Source organism: Phacochoerus africanus, chromosome 3 (assembly GCF_016906955.1).
Source record: "Phacochoerus africanus isolate WHEZ1 chromosome 3, ROS_Pafr_v1, whole genome shotgun sequence".
Taxonomy (NCBI): Eukaryota; Metazoa; Chordata; class Mammalia; order Artiodactyla; family Suidae; genus Phacochoerus; species Phacochoerus africanus.
The window spans coordinates 127,341,150-127,354,127 of record NC_062546.1 but is presented as its reverse complement, the minus strand read 5'-3'; the positions used below and the strand labels follow the sequence as shown (position 1 = coordinate 127,354,127).

Sequence of the window (12,978 nt, the reverse complement as noted above, 5' to 3'; positions counted from 1 at the left end):
TTTATATTGTCTTATATGACATTCTAGACCAAGCAAAACTAATCCATGTTTCAAAAGCACCAGTCATAGCTGACTTTGGGAGGATGGGATTTAAAGAAAGGTAAAGGGGAGTTTTCAGGAGAGATATTAATGTATTATAATTTGAATAGTCTTGGTTTATACAATTGTATACATTTTCAAAGACTCAGAAATACACACTTAAGGTATTTATAATTCATTGTATGTAAATTTTACCTCAAAAAAACCTCTTCATGCAGTAGAAACAAATTCAACTAGGAACCATGAAGTTGTGGGTAAGATCCCTGGCCTTTCTCAGTGGCTTAAGGATCTGTCATTGCCATGAGCTGTGGTGTATGTAGGTTGCAGATGTGGCTTGCATCCCGTGTTGTTGTGACTGTGGTGTAGGTCAGCAGCTGTAGCTCCAATTAGAGCCCTAACCTGGGAACCTCCATATGCCACAAGTGCAGTCCTAAAAAGAAAAAGCAAAACAAAACAAAAAAACCCTAAACAAATATTGACTTTGGTTGGTACTATTTAAGTGTTTAGTGCTTTTATACCATACAAAAACTACTAAAACTAAGCAAATTCAGTAAGGTAGCCAGATACAAGATTAACATGCTGAAATTGGTTACATTTCTTTATACTAACAATGAAATATGAGAGAATGTAAAAATGAATACATTTTAAAATTGCATCCCCCAAAATAAAATACTTAGGTATAAACCTCACCAAGGATCTGAAAGACTTATATGCTGATAACTATAAAACAAAAAGGAAACTAATGGTGAATCAAAGAAATGGGAAAGATATGTCACACATTTGGATTGGAAAAATTAATATTGTTAAAATGGCAATGCTGCCCAAAGCAATCTATGGATTTAATGCCATCTCTATCAAATTATACACGATGTGTTTCACAGAAAAAGAACAAATAGTCCTAAAATGTATATGGAAATATAAAAGATCCATAATTTCCAAAGCAATACTGAAGAAAAAGAACAAAGGAAGAGGCATAACCCTTCCAGACTTCAGACAATACTACAAAGCTACAGAAATCAAAACAGCATGGTATTAGCACAGAAACAGACATATGAATTAATGGATTAGAATAGGGAGCCCCAGAATAAAACCACACACATACAGTAATTAATCTTTGACAAAGGAGTTAAGAATATACAATGAGATTAAGATATTTGCTTTAGCAAGTGGAGTTGGGAAAGCTAGACACTTGCATGTAAATCAATGAAATTAGAATATACCATCTAACCATACACAAAAACAAACTCAAAATTGTTTTAAAAACTTAAACATAATATATGACACTATAAACCTTCTAGAAGAGATCACAGGCAAAACATTCTCTGACATAAATTGTACCAAAGTTTTCTTACATCAGTCTCCCAAGGCAATAAAAAGAAAAACGAACAAATGGAACCTACCCCAACTTACAAGCTTTTATACATTAAAGTATAAATAAAATGGAAAGACAACCTACAGAATGGGAGAGAATGTTTGCAAATGATGAAAATATTAGTAAGGGCTTGATTTTCAAAACAGACACACAACTCATACAATTCAACAACAACAAAAAAAACATGCCACTTGAAAACGAACAGAAGACCTAAATAGACATTTCTTCAGAGAAGACATACAAGTGATCTAACTAATAATTAGAGAAGTACAAATCAAAACTACAATGAGGTACCACCCTGCATTGGAGAGAATGCCCATCATTAAAACAGTCTACAAATAACAAATGCTGGATATGGAGAAAAAGGAACCCTCCTATACTGTTCATGGGAATATACACTGGTGCAACCACTAGGGAGAACAGTATGGAGGTTCCTCAGAAAACAAAGCATAGAGTTATGATCCAGCAATCCCACTCCTGGAAGAATATCCAGACAAAACTATAATTCAAAAAGATGCATGCAGTCCTATGCTCATAGCAGCATTATTCAAAATAGCTAAGACATGAAAACAACCTAAATGTCCATCGACAGTTGAGTGGATTAAGATGATTTGGTACATATATATAGTGGAATACTACTCATCCATAAAAAGAATGAAGCGATACCATTTGTAGCAACATGGATGCAACTAGAGTCTCATACTAAGTGAAGTCAAAAAAAAAAAAAGGCAAATACCATGAGATACCACATATATGGAATCTAAAATATGACACAAATGAATCTCCTTACAGAACAGAAACAGACTCAAAGAGAATAGAATTATACCTGCAAATAGGGAGTGGATTGGGAATGGGATGAAGTGGGAGGTTGAGGTTAGCAGATATAAGCTATTATACAAGGAGGGAATAAACAATATCCTACTGTATAGCACAGAGAACTATATTCAATGTCCTATGATAAATCATAATGGAAAATATTTTTTAAAAGTACATATATAACTGAATCCCTTTGCTGTAAGCAGAAATTAACACAATATTATGAATCAACTATACATCAATTTAAAAACACCAAAAAAGTATTCTGTGATTTTAAATATTTAAGTATTAAATATTGAATATTAAATATTAAGTAATATTGAGTATTTAGTATTTCTCTACCTACAGTATTAAATTTAAGTATTTATGTCAATTGTACTATGTCTTCAATTTACTTTGAAGTTGACTAAAAATAGATGGGTTGGGAGTTCCCGTCGTGGCTCAGTGGTTAATGAATCTGACTAAGAACCATGAGGTTGCGGGTTCGATCCCTGGCCTTTCTCAGTGGGTTAAGGATCAGGCGTTGCTGTGAGCTGTGGTGTGGGTCATAGACACGGCTTGGATCCCGCGTTGCTGTGGCTCTGGTGTAGGCCGGTGGCTACAGCTCCGATTTGACCCCTAGCCTGGGAACCTCCATATGCTGTGGGAGCAGCCCAAGAAATGGCAAAAAGACCCAAAAAAAAAGATGGGTTATTAGAGAGCTGATGGATGGGTATGTGATAAAGGAAGTATACAGTAGAATGGTAATAGCAGAATATAGGTGGTTAGATATACAACTGTTCTCTGTAAAATTTTGTCAACTTTGCTGTGTATTTGAAAATTTTCATAAAATTTTGAGGAAAAAATATACAATATTATCCACAGATACAATAGTAGACAGATAAAAATCACTGCTAGGACATTAAATATATATATATGATAAAATATTACCACAAAACAAAATTATTTAGGGTGTTTTATCTCAACATGGAGAATATATGGATACTGCTATTATTATTAAAATTAGCTTGATAATGACATTAAAAACTTTGTTTTCTCATCAAATACCACACTAACCAACAAGGTTTTAGAAATCATTTAAATTCTATAATGACATCCTCAAAAAAAGGTTGGAGGAACCCAGTGGTTTTTGTAAACTAAAGCATAAACAGTATTTTTGTAGTATTTGTCTATGCGTCTTTCATCACAACTTCAGTGAAAGAATGTTCATAGGAAAATGACTTTTCTCTTTCATTTTAAAGGTAAGCCTTGAATTTAATTAAAAAATTGTAATTATTTGCATTTAGGAAAAAAACTTATGAGACTCTCAAAAATATTGTTTAGTAGTGCTAAGAAGTGCTCATAAAACAAATCAGTAAAAACACACAAAAATTAAGTGCCTAAGGCACAATGTCTAATTGATGTACGTTATTTTATCTATTTTGAGAATATTAATGTTTTGGTTACATGATTTAGCTAATTTCATACAAGAGAATATTTTAGAGTGAATATATTTCAGAAATCATTCACTTCCAGGTACCTATTATTTATTTATTTATTTATTTATTTGTTTGTTTGTTTATTTATTTATTTATTTTTTAGGGCCATACCTGCAACATATGGAAGTTTCCAGGCTAGGGGCTGAATCAGAGCTGCAGCTGCCCTTCTACATCACAGCCCCAACAATGCCAGATCCAAGGAGCATCTGTGACCTACACCACACAGCTCAAGGCAATGCCAGATCCTAAACCCACTGAGTGAGGCCAGGGATCAAATCCACATCCTCATGGATACTATTTGGGTTTGTAACCTGCCGAGCCACAACGGGAACCCCCCAGGTACCTATTTTTAACAACAGAATGTATATGAAATTATTTTACCTAATAAATGTTTAATGTGCTACTCATTAAGTAGTACTTAAGTTATTTAATTTATCAATTCACATAAAGATTTATTAAGTAGTTGCAATGTGTCAATTACTATGAGAAGAAGGATATATTGGTCAATACTGTGTTTATAGTTAACACAAAGTTACAAATCCTTTTCATATAGGACACATTAACAGAAGAAGAATTAATGCTTACAAGACTAGGTAAGGACATCCAGGCAAAGTTCCAAGTATGACCAGGAATTTAGCTTTGTGAATTTTAGAAGAGAAGTAATAAGCTGAGGAGAGTTTCATGTTGTGCAGCTGATGATGTCAAGACAGCATCTATCCTTTGGAATCTCATGCTTCGTGCCAAAGAGAAAGCTTAAATATTGCTTTTCTCATTTCAGTATGGCAAATACCGTAACATGAGAATGAAGCATGACATTTACATGTACCTGTGCTGATGCATGTCAAGAACCAAGAAAAAGAACTGACATCCTGCATAGTTTAAGAGAGTATTAGATTGACTCATAAGAAATGGTTATTTGTGTTGGTCAAAAATGTTCAAATATCAGCAATTTCATAGGGTTCCATTAAGTATTATTTTTTAAAGGCAGGTCTTCATTTCTTCATCTGACCTGTTACAAGTCCTCAGCTGATTTATTGAAAGCACCAAACAAGACGACAAATCCAACAGTGCATAGTACACACTATATCTATATCTATATATCTGTATCTATATCTACAGGTAACCTGAGCTTTTGCCATGCAAAACATGGAACTCAATAAGGGTACAAGCCTGGAGTGGATAATTCTACTGACAGATGAGTGGGGACTAAATTTAAAAGTTTGTAGATTCAAAATCAGTCCACAGAAGTTAGTAATTATATAATTATTATTAAATTCCAATCAATAATTCCAGTCTCATTTCTGTCTAAGAAAGACTACAGCAGAGATCCATATAGGTAGGGAATTGGTATCATAGAACCATACATTCTTGGGAGTCCCAAGAATAGAAAACACTAGTATTCAAATATAGGAACCTAGTCATGGCAGAGCCAGAGTAGAGAACAGAGAATTGGTAAAGATCTAGGGTTAAGAATTATAACAAGAAGGGCTTATTGAAGGCTAATTATATAGGGACTACTATGCTAATGTCCTCTATATTCATTATTTTATTTGAATTGACAATAAGATGATGAGATATATAATATCCATTATACAGATGTTAAAATTAAGCTCAAAGAGGTTTAAATCACTTGGGGAAAGTTGCACAATTAGTAAATGGCTGAGTTGATGTTTGAAACTGGACCAATGTAATTCAAAACTCATGATCTTTCTATGACTTTATGCAAGAAAATTACCCATTTACTAGAGGCAAAAGGCCAAAACTCATTCTGGAGTAGCTGTCATTCAAAGTTAGTCTCTAGTTGCCAGGGAAGCAGAGAGAACATAAATAAGATCCTACCAAGACAAATGGATGCTGCTCAGAGAAGCAGCTAAAAGGACTTTGCACAGGACTTGTCACATTCTCAGAGTGCCCAGGGAGGCTAAATAAGCTTTAGTAGGCAGAGATGGAGGAGAACAAGTGGAGAAACTGAATAGGAGGGACACTAAATATCCCTACACTGGTAGGTACACAGAAGGAACATAAGTCGGTAGGACTGAGAAATCATTCTTATGATGGCGACCACGGAAGAGAGGGAGAATGCAGTGTTAGCAAGGATGTGACTTGAGTCAGACTGACCCGGACTCAATTCAGGCTTTGCATCACCACATCCCATGTGGCAGACGATCAGAAGTTCTTCCACCTCTTTGAACCTCTAATTTCTCATTTGTAAAGTGGGAAAAATAAAAAGACCTACCTCATGGATTATGAGCCTTAAATGAGATAATGCATGGATAGCATTTGGAACTATGTCTCAGAGTATTAATGAGCATTCAATAAATAGTATTTGTTGACCTGAAGGCTGCATATTTTACTTTTCAGACACTGTAAAAGTAAACACCCATTTCATTTACCTGAGACTCAAAGACACATTTTAGGGAAACCCAAATTGGTACAAAGTTAGAGAGAAACTGGTCCAGAAAAGGAGCAGGTTGGGTAGAGCTGTGGGGCAGGCAGTGGCAATGATACACCCATGTTTCGCTTCATTGCTTATTAAAGCACAGGAAAGGCTGGCTGACTTACCTGAGCTTGAAGTGGGTACAGTGAACCATACTAGGCAAGTCTCTGATCCTGCCTGGGCTTCAATCTATTCATTTGCCAAAAGGGGTAGTGATATTTCATAGCATGTTATAATGCTTGCAACCAAATAAACTTGTGTAAATACACCTTAAATTGAAACAATAAGTAAACCAGCTTTGTATTATTATTGTCAAACACCACTGAAAAAAGTATGATTGCTGTGGCTGTGGTGTAGGCCGGCAGCTACAGCTCTGGTTTGACCCCTAGCCTGGGAACCTCCATATGCCACAGAAGCGGCCCAAAGAAATAGCAAAAAGACAAAAAAAAAAAAAGAAAAAAGTATGAAATTTCCTCAAAGAACTGAAATGAAGAATTTCACATGAAATAATTAGACTTTCTGAGAGATGGTGCATTTAGTAAATAGTTTCTTTGCTTCAAAGAAAAATGAATACTATGGTGAAGTTTTAATGGTTTCTACGGTTGATTAATATGCATATTTTATTTTTACCTTTTATCTGCTTTTATATAAAACTACTTGTTTTATTGATCAAAGTGTTTAGAACGTATATTTTCCTTGTGATAGTGATGCATGGATCAATATGATCTTATACGAGATTTATTTGTGTACTAGGGACTGAACGTTCCCATAAAATAGAGCTCTGGTCTTTACTGAATTTTTATTTCAGTTCAAATCTAGAAGATCACAGCTGAAAACTTCTACCACAAGATGCAAAAAAAAAAAAAAATTATAATGCTAAATCATGTTTCCAAACATTTTTTTCAGCTTTATTAAATCTGAGCTCTTTCCAAAGAACAATGTTATGTTTACATCATTTCCAAAAGATTTTACATGACCTTGCCATTAATGCTTAGACTGAATCAGAATGAAAACTTGTGCTAAGTCATTCCTGTGGTTTAAAGTCCTTCGATGCCTCCCTCTGTTCTTCATGATAAAGACTAGAGCTCTTTATGGGGCATGCATGGACCTTCATGAAACTGTAAATTTCCCTTCTCTTTAGTCTCAAATTCTGATTACCACCTCCAGCTCCAACTCCATTTCCCATACACACATCTTAATCTTAAGGAATAACAGAGTATTTATTCCAATAAGGCATGCTTTCACACACACACACACTCTTCCTCTTCAATATTCTTTTTGAAGCTTGAAGTAGAACCACTAGTTTCTACATGCCGTTTAAGACATTATGCAAGGGTGAAGTTTTCTGATAAGCCATTGTCTCAACCCCACTTGTCTTGTGTCACCTGCCACATAATGCTATTCCCTGTCTGTTTGCCTACATGTGTCCTAACCAGAATATGATTATATAAAGGTACCTGTGTCCTTTATTTCTACATTCTTGAAACTAGTATGTTCATTGGTTCATAGTAGGGAATTAATGAATATTTTTTAATGAACAAATGAACAAATAAAAGTCACCCTTGCTGCTATTCGGGTTCTAAATTAATGGTCTATTTTTAATACAGTTGTTCCTACTTTATTCTTTTGTCCTTAAATCTCAGAGGCTCTAGCTACTGTTTCCCCTTTTAGCAACACCTAAGAGAAATGATACCTATTTCAGCACACAGTTTAGTGAGCAGAGCCTGGATATTTCGAGCAGACTCTACTGGCATGGTCCTCCTTCTGATTTTCACTCAGCATCATTGTGCTATGTAGTCATGGAAAGACTTAAGGTTATTTAACACTGGATCCATTTTATGTTGCCTTTAGATATAGATGACTGACTAGTGTCCATAGATTTAGGACATTAAGTCTATTTGCTAGATTGGAACTTCCTGGCATCAGTTTCTGGACATACACATCTCCTTCCCTCCTGGCTTCTTTCTCTGCACCTGTGTCACCCTAGGGCTTGGATTTACATCAATTCTCAGATCTTTACCAGTGTGAATGATTTCACAGTAAATTGATCCATGATCAGCCACATCCTAAAACGTGACTTGTGATAGCTTTAAATGTTGGTTCTAGCACAGACCTATTTGTGAATAATTTGATTTTAGGCAAAGAACATTTTTATTTCTTCCATTTTTAAAGGAAATACTTATAATTAAAAACATTTAGGAGTTCCCGTTGTGGCACAGCAGAAACGAATCCAGCTAGGAACCATGAGGTTGCAGGTTCGATTTGGCTGGGAGCTGTGGTGTAGGTCACAGATGCAGCTCAGATCCTGCCTTGCTGTGGCTGTGGCATAGGCTGGCAGCAACAGCTCCAATTCAACCCCTAGCCTGGAAACCTCCATATGCCGTGGGTGTGGCCCTAAAAAGACAAAAACAAAAAACACACAAAAAAATTCCTTTTATCCTATTCATCTATATTTTGGCCAAGGAGGAGAAAAACCTAGAAGTCAGTCCCTTTTGGTAAAAATGCTTTATATTATTTTGCATAGTATTTTACGTGATCCTTGTGATATTTCTGTAGCCAAGATAAGATGACTGTATTTTATCCATATTTAATGGATAGGAAATAGTAACAGGATAAATCCAGTGACTTGTTCCCTCGTTTATGTGTTTGATCATTGATGTTGATAATTAAATGGAGATCTTTTGATTCCCACTTTATGGCTCTTTTCTTGGATTATACAAACCCGTTTACTGATGATTGTTCATGTAAACAATCCAATTATCCAGCATTGCATTTGATTAACAGAACAAGTATAATTTATTATCATATTTTCAAATATTATTATTCAAATGATTAGGTATCTAAAGTGTTTTAATGATCCTACAAGAGTGGTAATCTTGAAATCAGAGTATTTATTTCAAACATTTAATGAAAAACAAAGAAAGGCAGAATTATTAGAATGAATCCACTAGTCTTTTCATTTCTGTGATCCTTTAAAAAGTTTCGGAAAGGCTCTGATTCTGGCTCTGCTGTTTTCATCCTTAATGCTTACCTCTGAATAATGTGCAGACTCCAGAGAGACAGATATTCAAGTGCGTTTCCAAGACCCTGCAGAATAAAAGTGTGAGGGACTGCTTTGTGAAGGCTTTCCTACTGTCTAGTATAAAATGGTATTGGGACTTCCTCAAATAGATTTCCCTGCAGGACACATGGTTAGGAGGCAACTCACAGCACATCAGAGACAGGCCAGGCCCAAACATGAAATAGATGCCATGGCTTTGTTATGAATATGACAGACTTCAGGGTCAACTCTCCTGTGAAGAAGGAATGCACACTGTTTTGAAAGGAGCTCTAAGACATGCTAGGAAACCTAACACTTGTGTGGGTGTTTTTTCCCTCTTGCTTATAAATTCTGCCTGGTAGAAATACACTTAAAAAACAAGCAAACAAAGGAAACACATTTTAACACTGTGAAATTATTAAGCACTACTAACACCATTAAATTGGCAGTGAATGTATTAAGAATGCCTAACCAAACAAATATGCTTAAAAAATTATTTGGGCAACAATTCCTAAAAGTAGATTTTTTCCACTCTCAAATGACTGGGAATTCATTTAAGTAAGAAACAGCAGTCAAGTAGAGTAGTATGAAGTGGGATTATAGAGTGGTTAAGGATCAAGGCTTAGGAACAAGACCAAGGCAATCAGCCTTTAATACTTCCTAAGTCTGGTACATTGAGTATCTGTTTCCTCATCTTTGTAATAGAGCTATATCACTCTCTATACTATGGTCCAAGTTAAATAAGATAAACCCTGGCAAGTCTCCAGCAGAGTTGGAGGAAGGATCAATTATTAGCTATTGCTGACTCATTACTATTAACATGAAGATACTGGGTAAATAGAAAGTCCTCACAAGTTAAGTGACCTCAGAAATACCAGTTTGGTGAAGAGAACACCAATTCTGAGCCTGTTGAACTAGATTAGGGAGCCAGCTCCACTTGATTAGGTTAGTTCCTTTTCCTTCCTGTTATTCTTACTTCCTCATTATTTCATTTGACTTATTTTTTTCCCAACACTGTGACCTGGCACTGCCAGGCCATGGGAGGGGTGAGTACGGGATTGTATGTGCTGTGCGGGAGGGAGGTAGGGAGGGATTGAGGGAGGGAGGGTAGGTTCTTGGATGGAGTGGAGGTGCGGGTAGTTCTAGATTTCTCTCTTTTTCTCTCACTTCCGTCATTGCTTTCTTTCTCTTTAGGGCAGTTTTTGCTTTCTGATCCTTCCTTTTTTCTTTCTCTTTCTTTCTTTTCTTTCTCTCTCGTTCGCTTGCTCACCCGCCTGCCTGCCTGCTTGCTTGCTTGCTTTTGCTCTCTCTTTTTTGACACACCCATGGCACATGGAAGTTCCTGGGCCAGGGATAGAACCTTCCCCACAGCAGCAACCTAAGCCACTGCTTAGGATCCTTAACCCGCTGCTCCACAGGAGAACTTCTCCAGTGATTTCTGACTATATGATTTTACCACTGTACTTAGTCTCTTCATGGCCTAAGTTGCTTCCTCTAAATAAGAATAATACCTACTTCTGAGAGCTGTGGAGAATATAAGGTCACATTTGCCAAGTACCTTACTGTAGTACTTGCTTAGTCCCTTTTGCCTTTATTGGTAATCTATGGCTACAACCTCTGTCCATCATTTCAGTTGGACAGAATTGAAGACTACACATTTCTCTTCCATGTCTCTTGTCTGAGAATATAAACTCTTAATTCTATTAGCTTCAATACTTACTACCAACAAAGTTAAGAACAAACAAAATATGTAGGCAACTGATTGGCATGGAGAGATCAAACTTGACAATAATTGGTTAAACCACTGAAAGATGAATGACTTAAAAAGTAGAAAAGATACAGAAAAAAAATGACAAAAAATAATTGCAGGTTTGACTACATAAAAACTTTAAAAATAAGATCTTTAAAATACCCATCACCAAAATAAGAACAAAAAGGAATTTGGAATAAACTGTTATATTTATAACAAACGTGAGAAATCATGGGTTATTATCTTTATATAGTATGTGCTCACATAAAATTTCTAAATACACTGAGGCTCTGATAAAAAAAAATGAGCAAAAAGCAAGAACTGACTTTACAAAAGCAAAAGGGGAAATAAACATAAAGCAAACTTATTTTTTTTCTTTTCTTTTTACAGGCACACCTGCAGCATATGGAAGTTCCTGGGGTAGGGGTTGAGTCAGAGCTGCAGCTCTTTGCCTATGTCTCAGCCAAGGCAACACTGGATCCAAGCCACATCTGTGCAATATGCTGAAGTCTGTGGCAACACCAGATCCTTAACCCACTGAGTGATCCCAGGGATTAAACTTGCATTCTCATGAACACTGTGTGTGGTTCTTAACCTGCTGACCCACAACAGGAACTCCAAAATTTTTATTAATCTGAGTATATGGACTAAACTAATTAGATAGGATTAATAACCTGTTAATTATTTTAAAAATTAAATTAATAGTGATTACTGCTGGTGATAATGCCTAATAACATTCTAATTTTCTAACATTGAGTTCCCCTTTCAAATTTTCTGGATGTGTTTATATTATTCTTAACTGTAACTTTTATAGTAAAACATTAGATATTAGATTAATAGGTTTGGAGTACAAGAATGAAACCATGAAATGTGCAGTTGGTTTTTGTGTACAACAATTATGTATTGCATCTTTTTTTGAGACTATTTCTAGAAACTCTAACTTGCACAGGTATTTGATCAGAGTCTAAGAGAGAATCTACACAGTAGGCAGTAAATGCATGGTATTCTATTTAAATGTGTTGAAAAAATAATGTCTGCTGTGAATATATTAAGACTGCAACTTTAGAAATGGGAAGAAGGTGGAAGTCTATGAGAAAATAGATAACTGACAAAGTAACTATCATTTTTTATATTTTCCTAGTATTTTTTTATTTTTGGGAAGCACTGTCATATACATGTCTTTCATTTAATCCCTTCAATGAGTCTATAAAATATATATTATTCCATTTTTAGAGATGAAGATGTTGAGCCTGAAAGAGGTTAAATAACTTCCTTATCCAAGCTCAGAAACCAGTAGACTACAACTACAATTCAGGGCATGGACCTGAATTTCCCAACTGAAGAATCTCTGCTTTCTACTATGTTGGCTTGGATATAAAAAGTATTCATATATGAGCTTCAATGATAAAGAATAAAGTATTATTGTTGATTATCACAGGGATTTTGGATGGAGGGTAGGAGGTAAATAGAAAGTGAACACATATAAATGAGAAAGTGAACACATATAAGTTCTTACTGTTTTGAGAACATTGGGATAAAAAGTCCTATTGATAGCTAAAGGAGTAAGACTGCAGTGAAGATTAGATGCATTGTCAGGAAATGTTGACTTGAAAGTCCTTACAATAGAGACTGAGAATCTCCATTCCAGAGTTGATGGAGATCCCAGAAAACAATGATCTTTAATTATTGGGAGTTTGTGGCACTCTAATACTCTTCAGTAGGTCTCAAAAGTGATTTGATGTTAAAACTATGCTTTGGGTCAAACATCATCTCTTTATTCTAGCACTGTGCTGTCCATAAAATTAAATTTAAATTAATTTACATTAAATAAAATTAGAAATGCAGTTCCTTAGTCATTCTAGATACATTTCAAGTGCTCAATAGGCACAAATAGCTTTTAGCTACCATGTGGAACAGAATTATAGAATATTTTCATCATTGAAGAATATATTATTGAGCAACAAATTTTACAACAGACTGACTGGCTACCTCTTTGTGTGTATGTATGTGCAGGGAGCGGGGGAAATCTTCAACTCAGGGAACTTT

The 12,978-nt window shown here is 35.4% G+C and overlaps 1 protein-coding gene across 1 annotated transcript in view; it reads right to left on the bottom strand.

The window, feature by feature from the left end:
* Positions 1-12,978, bottom strand: part of GALNT13 (polypeptide N-acetylgalactosaminyltransferase 13) — a 584,203-nt gene that overhangs the window by 116,172 nt on the left and 455,053 nt on the right. The window lies entirely within an intron of this gene.